Source organism: Opisthocomus hoazin, chromosome W (assembly GCF_030867145.1).
Source record: "Opisthocomus hoazin isolate bOpiHoa1 chromosome W, bOpiHoa1.hap1, whole genome shotgun sequence".
NCBI lineage: Eukaryota > Metazoa > Chordata > Aves > Opisthocomiformes > Opisthocomidae > Opisthocomus > Opisthocomus hoazin.
Window position 1 is genome coordinate 49,391,422 of NC_134453.1, and position 24,969 is coordinate 49,416,390.

Here is a 24,969-nt window from a genome sequence, read left to right on the forward strand (position 1 = left end):
CACACCGAACACAGCTGCTGTCACTGCTGCCCTCCGGTAGGAGTGATAGGCTCAGGCACTCCCTGCAGCCGGAGACCTGGACAGCTCTGTGTTTGTGTGGCACCTCTGTCTGGGTCGCCACACTCCTTCTGGCTTCCGCGCGAGTGGAAACCATGGCTAGAACGTCTCCTGGGAGGGCAAAGTCCACTAGTCGGGTTGCCAGGAGGGAGACCGCGCCCTGCCCGCGCAAACTGCCGCGCCGCGCTCCTGGTCGCTCGCGCTCCCTGGGGGGCTGCTCTTGTATGTGAGGGGATTTGGCCGCTGTCACACTTGTCCCCGCCCACGCCGAGTGAGAGCGGCCGCTCGTTAGCAGCTCCCTCTTTCCCGCTCGGGGGCGGGGGGTGGGGGGTGGTGGGGTGGTGGTGGATGGAGGGGCTGGGGTCTCCTCTCTCTCCCGGCGCTTTTGCCACCATCATGTAAGAAAAGCAGCAGCTGAAATACTACTCAAATTAGGGCCAATAGAAATTTGATTTTATTGAAGTACCTGCAGATACTAGAAGCCCACCGGAAGGGAACAGAAGCACACTCTCCACAGGCTGGCCATGTTCTTTTCTTATGACACTACTTTTCCTTTGTGCATCAAATGCGTCTCGTTCTCTTCGTCCATGGCTGGCTTCTGAAGACAACCCTGTTTGTTGTTCTGCCTCCGATCCTGATCCAGATTCCAATCTGTGCATTCCTGAGTCCAGTTCCTGTCTACTGCTGAGGCTAGTCCAGGACTTCCTGGTGCTGCCTGGCAACTGCTGGCAGGACGCTAGTGCCCCGGCAGCCAACTCTGGGAAACTCAGTATCGGTTTTGTATATTTTGTTTTATTCCTTTTATTATTAGTGTTACTAATAAAGATGCTTTTATATATTTATATTTATATTTATATTTATATTTATATTTATATTTATATTTATATTTATATTTATATTTATATTTATAATCATGAGCAGGTTGAAAGCCCATGCGTAAGAATCAGAGACAGAGGCAACAGAGGGAACCTGGTCGTGGGTGTCTACTACAGGCCGCCTGATCAAGGGGAGCCTACTGACAAAGCCTTCTTCCTCCAGCTCCAGGAGGCTTTGTGCTTGCAGTCTCTCATCCTTCTGGGGAAGTTCAACCACCCCGACATCTGCTGGAAAAGTAGCACAGCGAGCTGTAGGCAATCCAGAAGATTCCTAGAATGCATTGAGGATAACTTCTTAAGCCAGGTAACAGACACCCCTACCAGAGGGGATGCAATACTGGACCTGATGCTCACCAATGCAAGTGAGTTCATCAGTGACGTCAAGATTGGAGGCAGTCTGGGCTGCAGTGGTCACGCATTGGTGGAGTTCACACTCCTGAGGGATATGGGAAAGGCAAGGAGAGTAGTCAGGACCCTAAATTGTAGGAAAGCCAACTTGCAGCTCTTCAAGGAGTTAGTCAGTAGGACCCCCTGGGAAATGGTCCTCAGGGACAGGGGGGCAGAATAGAGCTGGCAGATCTTTAAGGATGCTTTACACAGAGTGCAGGAGCTCTCAGTCCCCAGGTGTAGGAGGGGGAGACCTTAGAGCAGCCTTCCAGTACCTGAAGGGGCCTACAAGAAAGCTGGAGAGGGGCCTTTCTACAAGGGTCTATTGTGATAGGACAAAGGGTAATGGCTTTAAACAGAAAGAGGGTAGATTTTATATCAGATATAAGGAAGAATTTCTTTACTATCAGGGTGGTGAGGCCCTGGAACTAGTTGGCCAGAGAAGCTGTGGCTGTCCTCTCCCTGGAAGTGTTCAAGGCCAGGATGGGGCCAGACTCTTTTCAGTGGTGCCCAGCGACAGGACAAGGGGCAACAGGCACAAACTGAAGCATAGGAAGCTCCAGCTGAAAATGAGGAAGAACTTCTTCACTCTGAGGGTGACGGAGCACTGGAACAGGCTGCCCAGGGAGGTTGTGGAGTCTCCTTCTCTGGAGATATTCAAGACCCGCCTGGACAATGTCCTGTGCAGCTTGCTGTAGGTGACCCTGCTTCGGCAGGAGGGTTGGACTAGATGATCCCCAGAGGTCCCTTCTAACCCCTACCATTCTGTGATTCTGTGATTCTGTGAATACCCATTTATTTTGACCAGTTTGGGTCAGTCAGCCCAGCTGTGTCCTCTCCCGGCTTCTGGTGAAAAATAACACTGTCCTGGCTGAACCCAGGACATTCAAACATTTCAAGATCTTCTAGGGATGAAGAAATCATTTTAACAATCTTTAAGAGAAAGGCTAAGTTTGAACTATGATCCTTGACCCAAATTTCAGACACCCTTTCCTGACACTACAAGCGGCGCAGCATTTCTTTGAACCTTTTTCACATTTTCCCTTTTTCAAAGCCATTACCATAGAACCGCGCGGATGTATACCACACTGCCTCTGCCATTCCGGATGATTTCTCAATGAGAAAAACAAATCTTCATATGTCATTTCTTCCCATTTACCTTCCCTTTTACAAAACAACATCAACTGCAAAATGGTATTATAACACAGTGTCCTGTCCTCTGGACACTTCTCCCCATCATCCAGAGTATATAACGGCCACCAATGATTACAATACTCAATTAACTGTTTCCGAGTTAAAGGGTCCCCCCCCAGCTCTTTCCAGTGTTTTAAAATGCATCCCAAAGGCGTGCCCCGTGGGATGGGTCTTTTACTCGGAAAGGTGCCCATCCTTCAAACGACTAGTGGCAGTGATTGTGCACTATATCACAGACACTAGCCAGAGGGATCCCACCCTCTGTGAGATCTCCCTCTCAGATCCCAGCCCCCTGCTGAGATCCTGGAGACTTCAACCCCCTGTTGAAGACCTCCCCCTTGGGCCCCGCTCTACCGGCTTTCACCGAGCAGAGATTTTTCACACAGGTACCATTTTAGCCCAACTCTTCGTGGCTTTTACCGCGACTTACGAGCAGGCATGTGTTATACCTAAAGAATGCCTTAATTAAATTCCAGGGGACTTACTTGGAATCCTTCGGTCCGGGGATCAGAGGTTCTCCTCGAGAATCCCTCGATGCCAGCTGGAGGTCCCGTGATCCCGCGGATCCGTCGGTATTCACAAGCAGGGTCCCATCTGGGGTGCCAGAAACTGTCACCGAAAATCCGGGAACAAACCTCGTAACACCAATGTAGTGTTAAAAGGCAGGCATTCTTTATTGCAGCGCTGGATGCACGGGGGATAATTCCACCAAATGTGCATACCCCATACCCCTTCCGTGCAGTTTATATAGATCAAAATATACATATTCATCTGATTACATAAGCTCTTCCTTTCATAGTCAAATCAGTCCATTTTCATACACGCCTCCCACCTGCGCTTGCGCAGTGCCTCCTAGTGGTGGTCGTCGGGGGTCTCAAGATGAAGGCTTCTCCTCTTCATCACAGTTTCTGTGCAAACTCAGTTCTCTTCTGGCTCCTATTCACACAAGCAGGGTCGTCTTGACCAGTTCTAGTCGACTTCCAGCCCCTATCAAAAACTAACCCCTTTGTATGAAGATGCAAGACTCTCTGCTTCAGTTAATTTACACAATAGATAGGTACCACAAATGCACCTGCAACTATTAGGTAACGCTATTTCTATTAAAAATCCCCCTCCACCATTATTGTTTAACATTAATGATTACCTAGGGACTAAACCCTCTGTTCCCAGCCCTAATGTCCAGATGGGCAGGGCTCTACAAGGCACATAGCAGCATTGTTCGTGTTTATGGTTAACTGATTCCATCACCTTGGTTACAACAGGACAGCCTGAAAATAATGACATAACAGTTGCAAAAGCTCAGAAGGTCTACTGTATCTCTGAGGATCATATAAATGCTCAGAGCAACACTACTGATCAAGTGAGAGAGTTATCATATAGAGATAACTCAAAAGCTGGACAGACATCAAAACTGTGGGCAGATGATGAATTCATGAGTGCAAGAGCAGTCATCACGGTGGTGAAGGATGATGATCATGACATTTTAGATCAGTTTTCAAGATCAGTCAACATTTCTTCCTCTCCAGAGGCACTGGAGTCTGGTTTTGTCCTGGGTTTGGCCAGGACAGGGTTAATTTTCACCAGAAGCCAGGAGGGGACACAGCCGGGTCGGCTGACCCAACCTGGCCAAACAGAACAGGGTATTGGATACCATGTACTGTCATGCTGGGTTCCAGTTGGGGGGGAGCTGTACGGCAGGAAGGTAGTCACGGCTGGGGAGCACGCGCGGTGGTGGGGTGGTGAGAGCAGCTCTCTGTGTTCTGCTGTTTGTGTTGTGTATTTTCCTTACCTGTGTTGTTGTTGCTACTGTTCCCTTTGTTTGCTGTTGTGTTAAACTGCCCTTATCCCGACCCACCAGTTTTTGCCTGTTTTCTTTCCATTCTCTTCCCCAACCCAGTGGGGGGAGGGGTGGCATAGCGGCCGCGTGTCCCTTTTGTTGCCGGCCACAGCCAAACTATAACATTAAATTTGGTGCCCAAGTGTGGGGTAGGGATAATGGCAGGGTTGAGCAGAGAGTGTTAAAACAACTTTCTTAGATTTTGTTATAATTTGTTATATGCATTTACTGTGTTAGTTAAATAGTCTCTGGTAAAAAAATGTTGCTGACTTTGATCAAGTGGTTATGGTATGTAAACCCTTACTTGCAATATGTGTTCACTGCCGTGCTGTTCATTACCTCTGGGAAAAAGATCAGAATGACAATTTTGCTGTACTGTATAATATCAACTTATGATATGATAACATCACTGGGCATGAAATTAGGCTTGTATTTGCATGCGGCACTGCGGTCATTTCCATACCTTGGGTGTTATCTCTCTGAATTTGTTAATAATCGAACCCACTCTATGGGGAAAACTGGAGGGGATACTTTCCCCCACTCTTTCAGCCCTCCTCTCTCCTTCAGGCTAGTCCTAACAGCTTTTCAGAATTTCAAGTACTCGTGGGATGCTCAGGCCAGCACGCTCCTATTGTTATGCCTCCTGAATGGGTTTCAGGTCTTGTTTAGGGTTAAACAAGTAGTTAACAACATTGTGCAGAGACCTGCCCCGGGGCTAGACAGCTATGAGTGGCTGGGTGTGTGGGATAGCATGCGTAAGTACCTAGGGCAGTGGGCACCCCCGGTGTTTTTGAAACTCACCCCTGAGCAAGTGCAGAATCCTGACAAACTAGTAAAATATCTGCAAAAAGTGTGCTGCCACCCTGGGAACTCCAGAGAGACACAAATCACTGCCACGCGCTGGGGCCTGGCTCACGCCTACTGAGCCCTGTTCAACATGATTCAGTGCTCTAAAGGGGAAGGGGGGGGAAACGAAGCGGTAGGCACTGCGACTGGCACTGCCACCCCAGCCGGCCCTGCAGCCCCTCCAGCCCAGCAGGCAGTCACAGCCGCCCTGACCGGCACCACCGCTGCTGCTGCTGCAACCACTGGCGCTGCCCTGGCTTCCCCGGCAGGCACGGTGACTGCTCCAGCTCCAGCTCTGGCAGCAGGCACCGCAGCTGAGCCCAATAACCAACCTGTGTCGGTAGCAGTTGCCCCTGTAAAAACAAAGACGCAATGAAATCAGATCGATCCGGGAGGGATGACAATGAGCCAGGGTCATTGCAGGAGATAGAGACAAAGATCATCACCTGGTCCCTGTCCCTGAGCGAGCTGCGAGACATGCGGAAAGATTTCAGCCGCCACCCTGGCGAGCACATTGTCACCTGGCTGCTGCGGTGCTAGGATAACGGGGCCAGCAGCTTGGAATTAGAGGGCAAGGAAGCCAAGCAGCTGGGATCCCTGGTCAGGGAAGGGGGCATTGACAAGGCCATTGGGAAAAAGGAACAAGTCCTCAGCCTCTGGAGGAGACTTCTCTCAGGCGTGAGGGAGAGGTACCCCTTCAGTGAGGATTTTGTATGCTATCCTGGCAAGTCGACCAATATGGAGAGGGGTATTCAGTACTTGAGGGAATTAGCTGTGTGGGAGCTGGTTTACTATGACCTGGACAATGAACAGTTACCCACAGACCCAGATGAAGTCCAGTGCACGGCATCCATGTGGAGGAAGTTTGTGCGGAGCGCACCCTCCTCATATGCCAAATCACTGGCAGTAGTAGACTGGAGAGGTGAAGAGGCACCAACAGTGGATGAGGTGGCCGTCCGACTCCGGCAATATGAAGAAAGTCTCTCTTCCTCCCTTGTCTCAGCTGTGGAGAAACTTTCCCGGGAATTCCAGCAATTCAAAGAGACTATGTTCTACTCCCCACCTGTACGGGACATCATCTCAGCTATTAGGGGCAAGCGTTCCTCTGCTCAGGAGAGAGGATACAGAGGCTATACACCACAGGGCACCTTGTGGTTTTACCTGCATGACCATGGAGACGACATGAGGAAGTGGGATAGAAAACCTACCTCAACCCTAGAGGCACGAGTGCATGAGCTGCAGTGTGAAACAATCACCAAAGGGGATTCTGTTAGGAAAAGTGCTGCTCCAGTTTCCAACGGTCAGCTCTCCAGACCAGGTAGACAGTTTGATCTTGATTCCAATCCTCTGGAGGGGACCTCCAAGTCATTTTTACAGCAGGTGAGCAGCAAATTCTCTGACCAGGATTAGAGGGGCCCTGCCTCCAGCCAGGTGGAGGAAAGGGACAACCGCGTTTATTGGACGGTGTGGATTCAGTGGCCTGGCACATCAGATCCACAAGAGTATAAAGCTCTAGTGGACACTGGTGCACAGTGTACTTTAATGCCATCAGATTTCAAAGGGTCAGAGTCCATTTGCATTTCAGGAGTGACGGGGGGGGTGGTCCCAAGAGCTGAGTGTATTGGAGGCTGAAGTGAGCCTCACTGGGCAGGACTGGCAGAAGCACCCCATTCTAACTGGCCCCGAGGCTCCGTGCATCCTTGGGATAGACTATCTTAGGAGAGGCTATTTCAAGGACCCAAAGGGGTATCAGTAGGCTTTTGGCATAGCTGCTTTGGAGACGGAAGGAATTAAACAGCTGTCCATTTTGCCTGGTCTCTCGGAGGATCCTTCTGTTGTGGGGTCACTGAGGGTTGAAGGACAACAGGTGCCAATCGCGACCACAACGGTGCACCGGTGACAATATCGCACTGACCAAGACTCCCTTCTCCCCATTCATCAGCTGATCCGCCAGCTGGAGAGTCAAGGAGTGATCAGCAAAACTCACTCACCCTTTAAAAGTCCCATATGGCCAATGAGAAAATCTACTGGAGAGTGGAGACTGACAATAGACTACCGTGGCCTGAATGAAGTCACACCACCGCTGAGTGCTGCTGTGCCAGACATGCTACAACTTCAATATCATCAGCTGGAGTCAAAGGCAGCCAAGTGGTATGCTACAATTGACATCGCTAATGCATTCTTCTGGTGCCATCGGTCAAATTTTGGCTTCTTTGATCACGGGGAGGTGTACACAGCACCGGGCCTGCTGGCGACAGATGGAATGCAGCTATCTCAAAGGGGAAAAAGGATTCTTGGCCACGAGCTGGTGGGGCTCATTGAGAGGGCTTTATACTTGGTTCGAAGGGGGAAGGGGACATCGCCCAGCTCACTAGGGATGAGCCCAGGCTTGGCGTGCCAGGGTCAGGGGTGAGACTGACAGCCCAGCTCAAGTGTGTCTATACCAATGCACGTAGCATGGGCAATAAACAGGAGGAGCTGGAAGCCATTATACAGCAGGACGACTACGACTTGGTCGCCATCACAGAAATGTGGTGGGACAACTCGCATGATTGGCATGCTGTCATGGATGGCTACAGACTCTTTAGGAAAGACAGGCCAACAAGGAGAGGTGGTGGAGTTGCTCTATATGTGAGGGAGCAACTGGAATGCATTGAGCTTGGCCTGGGGGCAGATGAGGAACAAGTTGAGAGCTTGTGGGTTAGAATTAAGGGACAGGCTCATAAGGGTGACATTACGGTGGGTGTGTACTACAAGCCACCTGACCAGGAAGAGGAAGTTGATGAGGCCTTCTACAGGCAGCTGCAAGCAGCCTCACAATCACAGGCCCTGGTTCTCATGGGGGACTTCAACCACCCTGACATCAGCTGGGAAGACCATACAGCTAGGCAGGCGCAATCCAGGAGGTTCCTACAGAGCATCGATGATAACTTTCTGATGCAAGTGGTGGAGGAACCAACAAGGAAAGGCGCTCTGCTGGACCTTGTATTAACAAACAAGGAGGGACTGGTGGAGGATGTGAAGGTCAGAGGTAGACTCGGTTGCAGTGACGATGAAATGGTGGAGTTCAGGATCCTGCGTGGAGGAAGCAGGGCGATAAGCAGGATCAAAACCTTGGACCTCAGGAGGGCTGACTTTGGCCTCTTCAAGGAGCTACTGGGAGGAATCCCGTGGGCCAGGGCTCTCGAAGGCAGGGGGGTCCAAGAGTGCTGGTCGCTGTTTAAACGTCACTTCCTCCATGCTCAGGAGCGGTGCATCCCCCTGAGAAAGAAATCGAGCAAAGGAGGCAGGAGACCTGCATGGTTAAACAAGGAGCTTCTAGTGGAGATCAGGTGGAAGAGAAAGGTCCATGGAATGTGGACAGAGGGACAGGCCACTTGGGAAGAGTACAGGAATGTGGTCAGAGCATGCAGGGATGCAACGAGGAAGGCCAAGCGCCACCTGGAATTGAAGCTGGCAAGGGATGTCAGAAACAACAAGAAGGGCTTCTTCAACGACATCAACAGCAAAAGGAAGGCTAGGGACAATGTGGGGCCACTGCTGAATGAGGCGGGTGTCCTGGTGACGGAGGATGCAGAGAAGGCAGAGCTACTGAATGCCTTCTTTGCTTCAGTCTTCAGTGCCAAGGCAGGCCCTCAGGAATCCCAGGCCCCGGAGGTAAGAGAAGAAGCCCACAGAGAGGATCACTTTCCCTTGGTCGAGGAGGACTGTGTGAGGGATCGCTTAGCGATCTGGACGCCCACAAATCCATGGGCCCCGATGGAATGCACCCACGAGTGCTGAGAGAGCTGGCGGATATCATTGCTGAGCCACTCTCCATCATCTCTCAGAGGTTCTGGAGGACAGGAGAGGTGCCCGAGGACTGGAGAAAGGCCAATGTCACTCCAATCTTCAAAAAAGGCAAGAAGGAGGACCCAGGGAACTACAGGCCGGTCAGCCTCACCTCCATCCCAGGAAAGGTGACGGAGCAGCTTATCCTGGAGGTCATCAACAAACAAGTGGAGGAAAAGAAGGTGATCAGGAGTAGTCAGCATGGATTCACCAAGGGGAAATCATGCCTGACCAATCTGATAGCTTTCTACGATGACATGACTGGCTGGGTAGATGAAGGGAGAGCCGTAGATGTTGTCTACCTAGACTTCAGCAAGGCTTTCGACACTGTCTCCCACAACATCCTCCTAGGGAAGCTCAGGAAGTATGGGCTGGATGAGTGGTCGTTGAAGTGGATTGAGAACTGGCTGAATGGCAGAACTCAGAGGGTTGTCATCAGCGGCGCTGAGTCTAGTTGGAGGCTGGTAACTAGTGGTGTCCCCCAGGGGTCAGTACTGGGCCCAGCCTTGTTTAACTTCTTCATCAATGACCTGGATGAAGAGTTAGAATGTACCCTCAGCAAGTTTGCTGATGACACCAAACTGGGAGGTGTGGTAGATACACCAGAAGGCTGTGCTGCCGTTCAGCGTGACCTGGATAGGCTGGAGAGTTGGGCAGAGAGGAACCTGATGAGGTTCAACAAGGGCAAGTGCAGGGTCCTGCACCTGGGGAGGAACAACCCCATGCATCAGTACAGGCTTGGGATGGACCTGCTGGAGAGCAGCTCTGCGGAGAGGGACCTGGGTGTCCTGGTGGACGACAGGTTGACCATGAGCCAGCAGTGTGCCCTGGCTGCCAAGAAGGCCAATGGCATCCTGGGATGCATTAGGAGGAGTGTTGCCAGCAGGTCAAGGGAGGTTCTCCTTCCCCTCTACACTGCCCTAGTGAGACCCCATCTGGAGTACTCTGTCCAGTTCTGGGCTCCCCAGTTCAAGAAAGATGAGCAGTTACTGGAGAGAGTCTAGCGGAGGGCTACAAGGATGGTGAGGGGACTGGAGCATCTCTCCTACGAGGAGAGGCTGAGGGAGGTGGGCTTGTTCACCCTGAAGAAGAGAAGGTTGCGAGGGGACCTTATAAATGCTTACAAATACCTGAAGGGTGGGTGTCAGGAGGATGGGGCCAAGCTCTTTTCAGTGGTGCCCAGCGACAGGACAAGGGGCAATGGGCACAAACTGAAGCACAGGAAGTTCTGTCTGAATATGAGGAAGAATTTCTTCCCTCTGAGGGTGACGGAGCACTGGAACAGGCTGCCCAGGGAGGTTGTGGAGTCTCCTTCTCTGGAGATATTCAAGACCCGCCTGGACAAGGTCCTGTGCAGCCTGCTCTAGGTGACCCTGCTTCGGCAGGGAGGTTGGACTAGATGACCCACAGAGGTCCCTTCCAACTCCTACCATTCTGTGATTCTGCGAGTCTGTGATTCTCCATCCCTTTGGCAGCAGAGTGCAGGCCACAGTTTGCTTTCACCTGGAGGGGCATCCAGTACGCCTGGAATCGACTGCCCCAGGGGTGGAAACACAGTCCCACCATTTGCCATGGACTAATCCAGACTGCACTGGAAAAGGGTGCAGCTCCAGAACACCTGCAGTACATCGATGACATCATTGTATGGGGTGACACAGCAGAGGAAGTTTTTGAGAAAGGGGAGAAAATAGTTCAGATCCTTCTGAAAGCTGGTTTATCCATTAAGCAAAGTAAAGGCAAGGGACCTGCACAAGAGATCCAGTTTTTGGGGATAAAATGGCAGGATGGGCGCCGTCAAATCCCAATGGATGTCATCAACAAAATAGCAGCTATGTCTCTGTCGCGTTAAAGGGGGGGTAAGGGGAGTCTGATATTCAACTAGCCTGCCAGAGCCCTTCCAAGGACTTTCACTGAAACAGTTTCTCAAAGTTGAAACAGTAGGTAATTTATTCAAGCGACAGTTATCACAGATTCGGAATTGCCGTTGATAAATTCACTGTCTACAAAAGTTGAGCTCAAAGTAATAGTTTAGCGCTTTAGTTAACAATGTGTTCCCGGGGGTATGTCTGACAAAGTCAGAGGCGTGACTCTTACCAAAAAGGCGTCCCTTCTTGGAGAGGGAAGAGAGGTTCAGGCCCGTCGACCCGTCCGTCAGGTGAAGTTCTCGCTTGGCTCCTCCTCCCAAAGAGAGTTTTCAAGTGCCAATTTTTATATGTTTGGAAATCTTTTTGCGAGGTGGGACTAAGTCAATTATTGTGTATCGATTGGCTCTTGGCATGGAATGTGGTGTTGTCAGAAGCGGGACTCAGCAGTGTGACACGCCTTCAGAGCGGGCATCGTGGTATGTGTATTTGGGGGCCATCTGTGCTTTGTCCAAAGCAATCTCTGAAGCAATCTCTGGCTGCGCAGCCTCCGCGGCGCCCCACAGATCACTGAGTTTACAGTGATGGGCTATCCCCCCTTACTTTTGTCTGATAAGATAAGCACCAGTTATTTACTTCCTTTGTTAGCTCTTCAGCTCTTGACAACCTCAGTCCCTTTGTCTTTTGTCTTGCATTCGACAAGTCCAGCAAGGCCATCGATTACAGTCTCCACCAACCAGCAAAAAGGAAGCACAGGCCTTCTCAGGCGTTGTGGGTTTTTGGAGGATGCACATCCCAAATTACAGCCAAATTGTAAGTCCTCTGTACCACGTGACCCGGAAGAAGAATGATTTTGAATGGGGCCCTGAGCAACGACAGGCATTTGAACAAATTAAACGGGAGATAGTTCATGCCGTAGCCCTTGGTCCAGTCCGGTCAGGGCAAGCTGTTAAAAACGTGCTCTACACCGCAGCCAGGGAGAATGGCCCAACCTGGAGTCTCTGGCAGAAAACACCAGGCGAGACTCGAGGTCGACCCCTGAGGTTTTGGAGCCGTGGATACAAAGGATCCGAGGCCCGCTATACTCCCACTGAAAAAGAGATTCTGGCAGCATATGAAGGCGTTCGAGCTGCTTCAGAAGTGTTTTTTCCTCAGTCCCATCAATGGCAGGGAACAGCACTGAAAGGGGCATGAAAACTCACCTGGATAACAAATGGCTCAGGGACTGGTGCCAGTGGTCAAATTTTGGCTTCTTTGATCATGGGGAGGTGTACACAGCACCGGGCCTGCTGGCGACAGATGGAATGCAGCTATCTCAAAGGGGAAAAAGGATTCTTGGCCATGATCTGGAGGGGCTCATTGAGAGGGCTTTATACTTGGTTCGAAGGGGGAAGGGGACATCGCCCAGCTCACTAGGGATGAGCCCAGGCTTGGCGTGCCAGGGTCAGGGGTGAGACTGACAGCCCAGCTCAAGTGTGTCTATACCAATTCACGTAGCATGGGCAATAAACAGGAGGAGCTGGAAGCCATTATACAGCAGGACGACTACGACTTGGTCGCCATCACAGAAATGTGGTGGGACAACTCGCATGATTGGCATGCTGTCATGGATGGCTACAGACTCTTTAGGAAAGACAGGCCAACAAGGAGAGGTGGTGGAGTTGCTCTATATGTGAGGGAGCAACTGGAATGCATTGAGCTTGGCCTGGGGGCAAATGAGGAACAAGTTGAAAGCTTGTGGGTTAGAATTAAGGGACAGGTTCACACGGGTGACATTACGGTGGGTGTGTACTAAAGGCCACCTGACCAGGAGGAGGAGGTTGATGAGGCCTTCTACAGGCAGCTGCAAGCAGCCTCACAGTCACAGACCCTGGTTCTCATGGGGGACTTCAACCACCCTGACATCAGCTGGGAAGACCATACAGCTAGGCAGGCGCAATCCAGGAGGTTCCTACAGAGCATCGATGATAACTTTCTGATGCAATTGGTGGAGGAACCAACAAGGAAAGGCGCTCTGCTGGACCTTGTATTAACAAACAAGGAGGGACTGGTGGAGGATGTGAAGGTCAGAGGTAGACTCAGTTGCAGTGACGATGAAATGGTGGAGTTCAGGATCCTGCGTGGAGGAAGCAGGGCGATAAGCAGGATCAAAACCTTGGACCTCAGGAGGGCTGACTTTGGCCTCTTCAAGGAGCTACTGGGAGGAATCCCGTGGGCCAGGGCTCTCGAAGGCAGGGGGGTCCAAGAGTGCTGGTCGCTGTTTAAACGTCACTTCCTCCATGCTCAGGAGCGGTGCATCCCCCTGAGAAAGAAATCGAGCAAAGGAGGCAGGAGACCTGCATGGTTAAACAAGGAGCTTCTAGTGGAGATCAGGTGGAAGAGAAAGGTCCATGGAATGTGGAAAGAGGGACAGGCCACTTGGGAAGAGTACAGGAATGTGGTCAGAGCATGCAGGGATGCAACGAGGAAGGTCAAGCACCACCTGGAATTGAAGCTGGCAAGGGATGTCAGAAACAACAAGAAGGGCTTCTTCAACGACATCAGCAGCAAAAGGAAGGCTAGGGACAATGTGGGGCCACTGCTGAATGAGGCGGGTGTCCTGGTGACGGAGGATGCAGAGAAAGCAGAGCTACTGAATGCCTTCTTTGCTTCAGTCTTCAGTGCCAAGATAGACCCTCAGGAATCCCAGGCCCCGGAGGTAAGAGAAGAAGCCTACAAAGAGGACGACTTTCCCTTGGTTGAGGAGGACTGCGTGAGGGATCGCTTAGCGATCTGGACGCCCACAAATCCATGGGCCCCGATGGAATGCACCCACGAGTGCTGAGGGAGCTGGCGGATGTCATTGCTGAGCCACTCTCCATCATCTTTGAGAGGTCCTGGAAGACAGGAGAGGTGCCCGAGGACTGGAGAAAGGCCAATGTCACTCCAATCTTCAAAAAGGGCAAGAAGGAGGACCCAGGGAACTACAGGCCGGTCAGCCTCAACTCCATCCCAGGAAAGGTGATGGAGCAGGTTATCCTGGAGGTCATCAACAAGAAAGTGGAGGAAAAGAAGGTGATCAGGAGTAGTCAGCATGGATTCACCAAGGGGAAATCATGCCTGACCAATCTAATAGCTTTCTACAATGACATGACTGGCTGGGTAGATGAAGGGAGAGCAGTAGATGTTGTCTACCTCGACTTCAGCAAGGCTTTCGACACTGTCTCCCACAACATCCTCCTAGGGAAGCTCAGGAAGTGTGGGCTGGATGAGTGGTCGTTGAGGTGGATAGAGAACTGGCTGAATGGCAGAACTCAGAGGGTTGTCATCAGCAGCGCTGAGTCTAGTTGGAGACCGGTAACTAGTGGTGTCCTCCAGGGGTCAGTACTGGGCCCAGCCTTGTTTAACTTCTTCATCAATGACTTGGATGAAGAGTTAGAATGTACCCTCAGCAAGTTTGCTGATGACACAAAACTGGGCAGTGTGGTGGATACACCAGAAGGCTGTGCTGCCATTCAGCGTGACCTGGACAGGCTGGAAAGTTGGGCAGAGAGGAACCTGATGAGGTTCAACAAGGGCAAGTGCAGGGTCCTGCACCTGGGGAGGAACAACCCCATGCATCAGTACAGGCTTGGGGTGGACCTGCTGGAGAGCAGCTCTGTGGAGAGGGACCTGGGTGTCCTGGTGGACGACAGGTTGACTAAGAGCCAGCAGTGTGCCCTGGCTGCCAAGAAAGCTAATGGGATCCTGGGATGCATCAAGAGGAGTGTGGCCAGCAGGTCGAGGAAGGTTCTCCTTCCCCTCTACACTGCCCTGGTGAGGCCCCATCTGGAGTACTCTGTCCAGTTCTGGGCTCCCCACTTCAAGAAAGATGAGCAGTTACTGGAGAGAGTCCAGCAGAGGGCTACAAGGATGGTGAGTAGACTGGAACATGTCTCCTACGAGGAGAGACTGAGGGAGCTGTGCTTGTTCAGCCTGAAGAAGAGAAGGCTGAGAGGGGATCTAATAAATGCTTACAAATACCTGAAGGGTGGGTGTCAGGAGGATGGGGCCAGACTCTTCTCAGTGGTGCCCAGCGACAGGACAAGGGGCAATGGGCACAAACTGAAGCACAGGAAGTTCTGTCTGAATATGAGGAAGAACTTCTTCCCTCTGAGGGTGACGGAGCACTGGAACAGGCTGCCCAGGGAGGTTGTGGAGTCTCCTTCTCTGGAGATATTCAAGCCCCTCCTGGACAAGGTCCTGTGCAGCCTGCTGTAGGTAACCCTGCTTTGGCAGGGGGGTTGGACTAGATGACCCACCGAGGTCCCTTCCAACCCCTATCATTCTGTGATTCTGTGATTCTGTCACTGAAGCACAGCTCCTCCTAGCACCACGATTGCTGGTCCTGGGCTGTATGTTCAAAGAGTGGGTCCCCTCTACGCATCATGCCACTAATGCTACACAGAGTAAGTGGGTCATGCTGATCACACAGCGGGCCTGAATGGGAAACCCCAGTCGCCCAGGAATTCTGTAAGTAATCATGGACTGGCCAGAAGGCAAAGATTTTGGAGCATTGCCAGAGGAGGAGGTGACACGTGCTGAAGAGGCCCCACTGTATAACAAGCTGCCAGAACATGAGAAACAGTATGCCCTGTTCATGGATGGGTCCTGTCGCATTGTGGGGAAGCAGCGGAGGTGGAAGGCTGCTGTATGGAGCCCTACATGACAAGTCGCGGAAACTGCGAGTCGAGCCAATCTGCAGAGGTGAAAGCCATCCAGCTGGCTTTAGACATTACCAGATGAGAAAAGTGGCCAGTGCTCTATCTTTACACCGACTCTTGGATGGTGGCCAATGCCTTGTGGGGGTGGCTGCAGCAATGGAAGAAGAACAACTGGCAGCGCAGAGGCAAACCCACCTGGGATGCCCCATTGTGGCAAGATATTGCTGCCCGTCTGGAGCAGTTGGTTATAAAAGTCTGTCACGTGGACGCCCACATCCCTAAGAGTCGGGCCACTGAAGAACATCAAAACAACCAGCAGGTGGATCAGGCTGCCAAGATTGGAGTGGCTCAGGTGCATCTGGACTGGCAACATAAGGGTGAACTCTTTATAGCTCGGTGGGCCCATGACACCTCGGGCCACCAAGGAAGAGATGCGACATGCAGATGGGCTCGTGACCGAGGGGTGGACTTGACCATGGACACCATTGCACAGGTTATCCATGAATGTGAAACATGCGCTGCAATCAAGCAAGCCAAGCGGGTAAAACCTCAGTGGTATGGAGGACAATGACTAAAATATAAATACGGGGAGGCTTGGCAGATTGACTGCATCACACTGCCACAAACCCGCCAAGGCAAGTGCTATGTGCTCACAATGGTGGAGGCCACCACCGGATGGCTGGAAACCTACCCTGTGCCCCATGCCACCGCCCGGAATACCATCCTGGGCATTGAAAAACAAGACCTATGGTGACGTAGCACTCCCAAAAGAATTGAGTCAGACAACAGGACTCATTTTTGTAACAGCCTCATAGACACCTGGGCCAAAGAACACGGTATCGAGTGGGTGTATCACATCCCCTACCATGCACCAGCCTCTGGGAAGATCGAACGGTACAGTGGGCTGCTAAAAAACACCTTGAGAGCAATGGGGGGGGGACTGTCAAAAATTGGGATACTCATTTAGCAAAGGCCACCTGGTTGGTTAACATCAGAGGGTCCACTAACCGGGCTGGCCCTGCCCAATCAAAATTTCCATGCCCTGTAGAAGGGGATAAAGTCCCTGTAGTGCACATGTGGAACATGTTAGGGAAGACAGTCTGGGTTAGTCCTGCCTCGGGCAAAGGCAAGCCCTTCCGGGGCATTGCTTTTGCTCAAGGACCTGGGTGTACCTGGTGGTGATGCGAAAGGATGGGGAAGTCCGATGTGTACCTCATGGGAATTTGATTTTGGGTGAGAACAGTCAATAAATAAAATGTATAAAGTTAATTGCTAAATATTCCTGTCACTGTCTGTTACCACTACCTATAATTGTTATATGTTATACCAGTAATATCATAGTAAGAATCACCCAGACTGAAGAAGGATGGACTTTTTGATGAAAACCTAGCAGAGCACAGCGATGATGGGACTGGACCTGGTTTTCAACAACTGGCACCCAGCAACTTCATCGAGATCGACATCTCCAACCTGCAGACTGTGGGCACGGGCCGCACCAGATACATCAGCCGTGAGCTCCGGATGCAGCAAGTGACCGCCCATCACCACACATCACCTCTCCTGCCTTGGAAGACCGTTACAACAGATGGAGCCCGAAGTCATGGATTAAATGAACTCAACGGACTCTTTAGAGTGATAATCCATAGACTAAGGGAATGATATCTGGAGACAGGAGAAGTGGTGGTGATCAACTTGACAATGGGGGACCTGGTCATGACATAGATGGTATGGAATAAGGGGTGGATAATGTCCTGGGTTCAGCCAGGACAGGGTTAATTTTCACCAGAAGCCAGGAGGGGACACAGCCGGGTCGACTGACCCAACCTGGCCAAACAGAACAGGGTATTGGATACCATGTGCCGTCATGCTGGGTTCTGGTTGGGGGGGAGCTGGGTGGCAGGAAGGCAGTTGTGGCTGGCGAGCGCGCACGGCAGGGGGCGGTGAGAGTGGCTCTGTGCGTTCTGCTGTTTGTGTTGTGTATTCTCCTTATCTGTGTTGTTGTTGCTACTGTTCCCTTTGTTTGCTGTTCTGTTAAACTGCCCTTATCCCGACCCACCAATTTTTTGCCTTTTTCTTTCCATTCTCTTCCCCAACCCAGTGGGGGGAGGGGTGGCATAGCGGCCGCGTGTCCCTTTTGTTGCCAGCCACAGCCAAACTATAACAGGTTTGGATGACTTCTCTGTAAGATCTCAGGATATCACACTCTTGGAAACTCTTTCCCACCAACTTCATCATGGACAATATCAGTGACAGCGGTGCTTCTAACAAGACTATGAATGCCCTCCAAGATATTTAAATTGTTGATTTTTCCCTGCTACGGACCCCTCAGACCAACACTCCCTCAGAGTGCAGCGTAGAAGGTGTTTTGAAGTCATTTAGTGACAAAGGCTTTGACTGTCCTTCCTTCTACCTTGGGAGATTCCATACTGATTGATGACCAGCTGGAATACCACACTGGCCTTCTAGTTCAAAATGTTATTCAACAAGCCACAGCCAAGAAAACAGATAAAACAAACTCTAAGGAAAAGAAAAAACATTGCCAAACAGAAAATCTCATTCAAAGAACAGGAAACAGCTAGCCCAGAACTACGGTCTGAGGAGAAATGCAACCCATTGTTTGAGTAATCTCAGATGTCTTCTCCCGTTCGGAGACCTTACAGCATCCTTCCAGTATCTGAAGGGGCCTACAAGTAAGCTGGAGAGGGATGTTTTACAAGGGGATGTAGCGATAGGACAAGGGGTCATGGCTTCAAGCTGAAAGAGGGGAGATTTAGATTAGATATAAGAAAGAAATTCTTTATGATGAGGGTGGTAAGGCCCTGGAACCAGTTGCCCAGAGAAGCTGTGGTTGCCCCCTCCCTGGCAGTGTTCAAGGCCAGGCTGGATGGGGCTTTGAGCAGCCTGGTGTAGTGGAAGGTGGCCCTGCCCATGGCAGGGGCGTTGGAACTAGATGATCTATAAGGTCCCTTCCAACCCAAACCATTCTATGATTCTATGAAAGAAAAAGGGATACAAAAGATGAAGACTCAGGAGTCAGAGAAGGGAAAACTTTGAAGCAATCCCCCACATCCCTGATCAGCCATGCATTCGTTGTGGAAGAGAATAGGCAGGAAGTTCTCTCAGGCAGCTGAACTTAGAATTACTGCTTTTATCCTCACCATGCAGAAGCCTGAAGTGCCTATGGGCCCTTTTAAGTCAAGGTTAAGGAAGCAGTGGACTTTGTCCATGATAGAAGAGATCAGAGCAGTCCAGGAAAAAGAAGAACTGAAGAAGCAGAGGCAAGCTCTACAGGTGACAGTGTGTCCTCTTACAAAGAATATACCACCACTGCATCATGCAGAACTGCTCCAGGTAAGATCCCAAAGCAGACTATTCTACCCAAGAAAAGTGTCCTGGGTTTGGCCAGGACAGGGTTAATTTTCACCAGAATCCAGAAAGGGACACAGCCGGGCGGGCTGACCCAACCTGGCCAAACAGAGCAGGGTATTCCATACCGGGTTCTGGTTGGGGGGGGGAGCTGGGCGGCGTGAACTCAGTCGTGGCTCGGGAGTGCGCAGCAGCAGCAGGTGGTGAAAGTTTCTCTCTGTGTTCTGCTATTTTGTTTTGTGTTTTCTCCTTATCTGTATCGTTGTTGTTATTGTTCCCTTTGTTTGCTGTTCTGTTAAACTGCCCTTATCCCGACCCACCAGTTTCTGCCTGTTTCTTTCCATTCTCCTCCAACCAAAAGGCTGGTTTTGCCACTCTTACGCAGAACCTTTAACCACAGTCACATTGAACTTAGTGTCTGCCAAACACTCAACAAAAGCTAGATTGGCTACAAATAATAAACCTTCCTAATTTCAGCATTCTAGGTATTCCCTCCAGTATATGTAAAGTACAGTGAATACTGAGGAAAACATATCTCTCTCTATCCAAGGTAAAATTGGAACACAAAAGGAAGAAAAAGCAATGAAACAATAAGCATCCCTTGAAACAGTTTGGGTTGCTTTGGAGCAGCCTTTTTGTCCATCTCAGGCCACCTGAGAGAGACACACAGTAATTTCAGTGGAGTGAGGATTGGTGTTGAACATATGCAGGGTAATACCATTTTCCCCCCAAGGTAATACTGGAAAGGAGGAAGGAAAAGCCTTTGTGAAGTCCTTTAGTAAGCAATTATATCTGCATAAACAAACTCAAGAAAGGCCAACACAAATGTTTGTAGATGCCTGCATGCAGGGAGAAAGGACATAATGGAACTCAAAACTCAATGGGGCCATATTTAAATGTGAAGAGCTAAAATTCCTGATCTATTTTATTGCAGCACCTACTGCACTGGGCAGTGTAATCCAGTGGTTTGCACATATAATATACCTGCAGCACAGAGTTCTTCTCCAGTTCTGGCTGGATCAGCTCCACATTTTATTTGAACAGGATAGTGAGCGTGTGACATGAGACATTCCAGTGTCTGATAATGCATTTCCCATTTTCTCTTTATTAAAAGTAGTTATACTATGAAGAATTTGCATCTGACTTTATACAGTATCTGGCAAAAGAAACAGGAAACACAGTATAATGGGTGTTGTCCTCCCTGCTAGAGGTGTTCTAACTATTAAAGTCCGAGAAATGTATGCCTTTGAAATGATATAACTGTCTATGACAGGCTACCCTACTGCCTGCTTTCGTCCTTTGTATGAACCGTCTTGCTGAAGGGGTGATAAGCTTTCTGGGGCAAGGACCACACTGTATTTTATTTGTCTTTATGGTACGTAGGGCACTTAGACATTTTCAGTAAATAAAATTTCATTTCAATTGAAGTCCTCTTGCTGAAATGGATCCTGCCTTTCTTTCCAGTTACCTTCACTGTTTCAGAATTAGAAGACACTCCTCAGAGGAGGTCAGGAACTAGAGTGATCCAAAGTGAAGGGATGAGGGACTTCACACTGTGCCCTCTTTCACTTCTCTGCAGAATGTAACTTCCACCATGAAAATTATGGAAATGGGCTCTACTACACACTCTGCTAGGGGCTCGCTCTATTTCTACTTTTCCCCTACTTCTCTGGCACCTGTATTTCCATTTTGAGAACAGCTTGCCTTCTCCATTGCTCCTGAAATCAGCATTGTTCCTCCCACATGTATATGGACATAATTCTGTTCAGTTCTTTAGCACCTCCAGTTACAGATTACTGTTCTGAGGGGGACTGTCTGGATACTAAGCACTAGTCATATGGAGGAAGGTGTCTACAGAGGGCTTGTTGACAATTTGGCTTGTGGGTTGCAAATCATCTGCTTTCTGTAGCTTCACACCCACTTCGGTGAGCCCACTTACTGTAAACTCTCATGTCTTTCCCTGGCTCTAGTAATCCTGTTCAATAAATGATATGTATTTTGGAGGTGTGAAATCATTAAATGAGACTCAGGGCTTGATTTAGTTAGGGTTTTTCTATCTGAGAGAAACCCTCCATAAATATAAATGTCTGATGAGCAGATGTGGGAAATCCCTAACATGAGGTGATGTGCCAAATACACTTTCCTAAAACTGTCACATCTCCCTTTTTAATGTTCATGAATAAACAGTTGCCACATGAGACAGAAGGTATGATGTGCTTCCCTCACTCATGTGCTCAGCTATGTGTGCATGTCTGGGAAAATTCTGTTGTTGTTTTTTTTTTTAATATATGTGTCAAAGCAAGAGAAGGGAGATGATGAAGAAAGCTGCTGCTTCGAAAAAGGAATGATTATATTATGATGATTTTTTCCTGTGTGCATATTACAAAAGCTGTGCCTACCTGTGCCTGGAGGGAAGATAAGGTGGGTCAGAAACCTACTTAGCACACTGTTGCATGATGAAGTCAGAATACAGCTGTTCGTAAATGTTCCAAATTTGTGATGCCTGGCATATATACAAAGAATAAGAATTGGGTATAATATTTGTGCATGAACAGCTGTTGACAATCACCTTTTAAAAATGAGAATCCAGAAGGCCAGAAAACCTGTGGGTTTATGGACTTGTTTCCTCATACCTTTATAAGTGCCAGTCTGAAAAAAACAAAATACATTATTCTGTTCTAGGTGGGTTCCCCTAGGGTCTTCATCACTCATCCTCTGAACATCTGCAGGAGTGCATTAACAGCATGACTAACCTTAGTCATTTGTCATTTGTCTTCTCATACTCTCCCTTGGAAAAAAAGTATATCAAGTGGAAAGCCCTGTTTAATTAAAGGCTGGATTTTGGGTCTTAAGGGTGTAAAAATAATGTTGACTTTTTTTGTTTGTTGGCATATTTGCCTCCTGAAGGGCAAAGAAGTCCAGGAAGGCTGGACTTCCTTCAAAGAAATCTTAAAGGAACAGGAGCAGGCTGTCCCCATGTGCCGAAAGACGAGTCGGCAGGGAAGAAGACCAGCCTAGCTGAACAGAGAGCTTTGGCTGGAACTCAGGAAAAAAAAGAGTTTATGACCTTTGGGAGAAGGGGCAGACAACTCAGGAGGACTACAAATATGTCATGAGATTATACACGGAGAAAATTAGAAGGGCCAAAGCCCAGCTAGAACTTAATCTGGCTACCGCTGTAAAAGACAATACAAAATGTTTCTATAATTAGATTAGCAACAAAAGGAGGGCAAAGGAGAATCGCCATCCTTTATTGGATGCTGGGGGAAACATAGTGACAAAGGATGAGGAAGAGGCTGAGATACTTAATGCCTTCTTTGCCTCAGTCTTCAATAGTAAGACCAGTTGTTCTTGGGGTACCCAGCCCCCTGAGCAAGAAGACAAGGATGAGGAGCAGAAGGAAACCCCCAAAATCCAAGGGGAAATGCTCAGTGACCTGCTACACCACTTAGACACACACAAGTCTATGGGACTGGATGGGATCCACCCAAGGGTACCGAGGGAGCTGACAGAAGTGATCACCAAGCCACTTTCCATCATTTATCAGCAGTCCTGGATAACTGGGGAGGTCTCAGTTGACTGGAGATTAGTAAATGTAATGCCCATCTACAAGAAGGGCCTGAAGGAGGATCCGGGGAACTTCAGACCTGTCAGTCTAACCTCAGTGCCGGGGAAGGTTATGGAGCAGATTATCTTGAATGTCATCACATGGCACATACAGGACACACAGGTGATCAGGCCCAGCCAGCATGGGTTTATGAAAGGCAGGTCCTGCTTGACCGACATGATCTCCTTTTCTGACAAGGTGACCTGCTTAGTGGATGAGGGAAAGGCTGTGGTTGCTGTCTACCTCAACTTTAGTAAAGCCTTTGACACCGTTTCCTGTAGGCGTGGGTAACGGACCCATTGTAACGATGTGACCCAAATATGAGTATGATCGTACAGCTTTATTAGTCAGCAAAACAAGGTTTATATAGCAAAACTATTACAGCATCTGAATGGTTAAAACCCCAACCCATATATAGGCAAAACTACTGCAACTCGTTGTGATTGGTGCAGAGCTGCATCTCGAAGTGAAAACAGTACTGTGGCAGGAAACAACAACGTGGCAGGAAGGAAGTGACAGTGTGGCAGGAAACGGTGACGTTCCCCCTGCTCCAGTGTCCCGAGCTCGTCGCTCTGCCTTCCCAGCAGGGTTCCGTGTCAGCTGCTCCCAAGGCTCACTTCCGGATCAGAACCTGGGTTGCTCAACGCACCAAACTATGTCCCCTCTCGTCCAGCCAGGACTCCACAGTTTCCCACAGCATTCTCCTGGAGAAACTGACTACTCATGTCTTGGACGGGCGTACTCTTCACTGGGTAAAAAACTGGCTGGATGGGTGTGGTGAATGGATTTAAATCCAGCTGGAAGCTGGTCATAAGTGGTGTTCCCCAGGCCTCAGTATTGGGGCAAGTTCTGTTGAATATATCAATGGTCTGGATGAGGGGATTGAGTGCTCCCTCAGTAAGTTTGCAGATGACAACATGGTGAGTGGCAGTGTCGATCTGCTTGAGGGTAGGAAGGCTCTGCAGAGGGATCTGGACAGACTGGATTGATGAGCTGAGGACAATTGTATGAGGTTCAACAAGACTAAGTGTCGGGTCCTGCACTTGGGTCACAACAACCCCATGCAACACTACAGGCTTGGGGAAGAGTGGCTGGAAAGCTGCTCAGCCTACTTTTCTCCAGGAAAAACAATCCCACTTCCCTCAGCTGCTCTTCAAAAGACTTGTTCTCTTGACCCTTCACCAGCTTCGTTGCTCTTCTTTAGACACACTCCAGCACCTCAATGTCTTTTTCAACACCGAAAAGCATAATTCGAACAGCTAAAATGACAGCTAATATCATTAAACTGTGCCAAGCCTGTGCTCCAAGGTCTGGCAATTGACAGACCCCAAACAGAGACTGTTCTCAAGCTATGTGGTTAAAGGTACGGCCATGCTGTTGTATGTTATTTACATTGTATTCAATTTGTTTAGATTTACTAGCGTAAAAGCAAAAGGTAGCCTTTATTAACACTGAAACGCCTCCCTGTGAGGCTAAAAGCTAGTCTAAGGCCCAGCAATTCTGGATAGTTGCAAGAGTGAATTAATTTCCGACTGCAGATTCTTTACATTTAGAGTAGCATTTGAGGCAAAATCAAGTGTAGCGGAAATATTAACAATCATAGCATCAAAGAATCATAGAATGGTTTGGGTTGAAAGGGACCATTAAAGGCCATCTAGTCCAACTCCCCTTCAATGAGCATGGACATCTTCAGATAGATCAGGATGCTCAGAGCCCTGTCCAACCGGACCTTGAATGTTTCCAGGGATAGGGCATCTACCACCTCTCTGGGCAACCTGTTCCAGTGCCTCACCACTCTCATCGTAACAAATATCTTCCTTCTATCTAGTCAAAATCTACCCTCTCTCAGTTTAAAACCATTACCCTTGTCCTATTGCAACAGGCCCTGCTAAAAAGTTTGTCCACATCTTTCTTATAGGCCCCCTTCAAGTACTGAAAGGCTGCAATAAGGTCTCCCTGCAGCCTTCTCTTCTCCAGGCTGAACAGTCCCAACTCTCACAGCTTTTCCCCATAGGAGAGGTGCTCCAGCCCTCGGATCATCTTCGTGGCCCTCCTGTGGACCCATTCCAACAGCTCCAGGTCTGTCCTGTGCTGAGGGCTCCAGAGCTGGATGCAGGTGAGGTCTCACCAGAGCAGAGTAGACGGGCAGAATCTCCTCCCTTGACCTGCTGGCCATGCTTCTCTTGATGCAGCCCAGGATATGGTTGGCTTTCTGGGCTGCCAGCGCACATTGGTGGGTCATGTCAAGCTTTTCATCCACCAGTACCCTTAAGTCTTTCTCAGCAGGGATGCTCACAATCCCTTCATCCCCTAGCCTGAACTGGTATTGGGGATTACGCTGATCCATGTGCAGGACCTTGCACTTGGCCTTGTGGAACTTCATGAGGTTCACACAGGCCCACTTCTTGAGCTTCTCCAGGTCCCT

The 24,969-nt window shown here is 49.6% G+C and overlaps 1 pseudogene; it reads left to right on the forward strand.

Annotated features, from left to right (window-relative positions):
• Positions 1-1,278: 1,278 nt before the first annotated feature.
• Positions 1,279-20,572, forward strand: LOC142365529 (PALM2-AKAP2 fusion protein-like; annotated as a pseudogene).
• Positions 20,573-24,969: the final 4,397 nt, after the last annotated feature.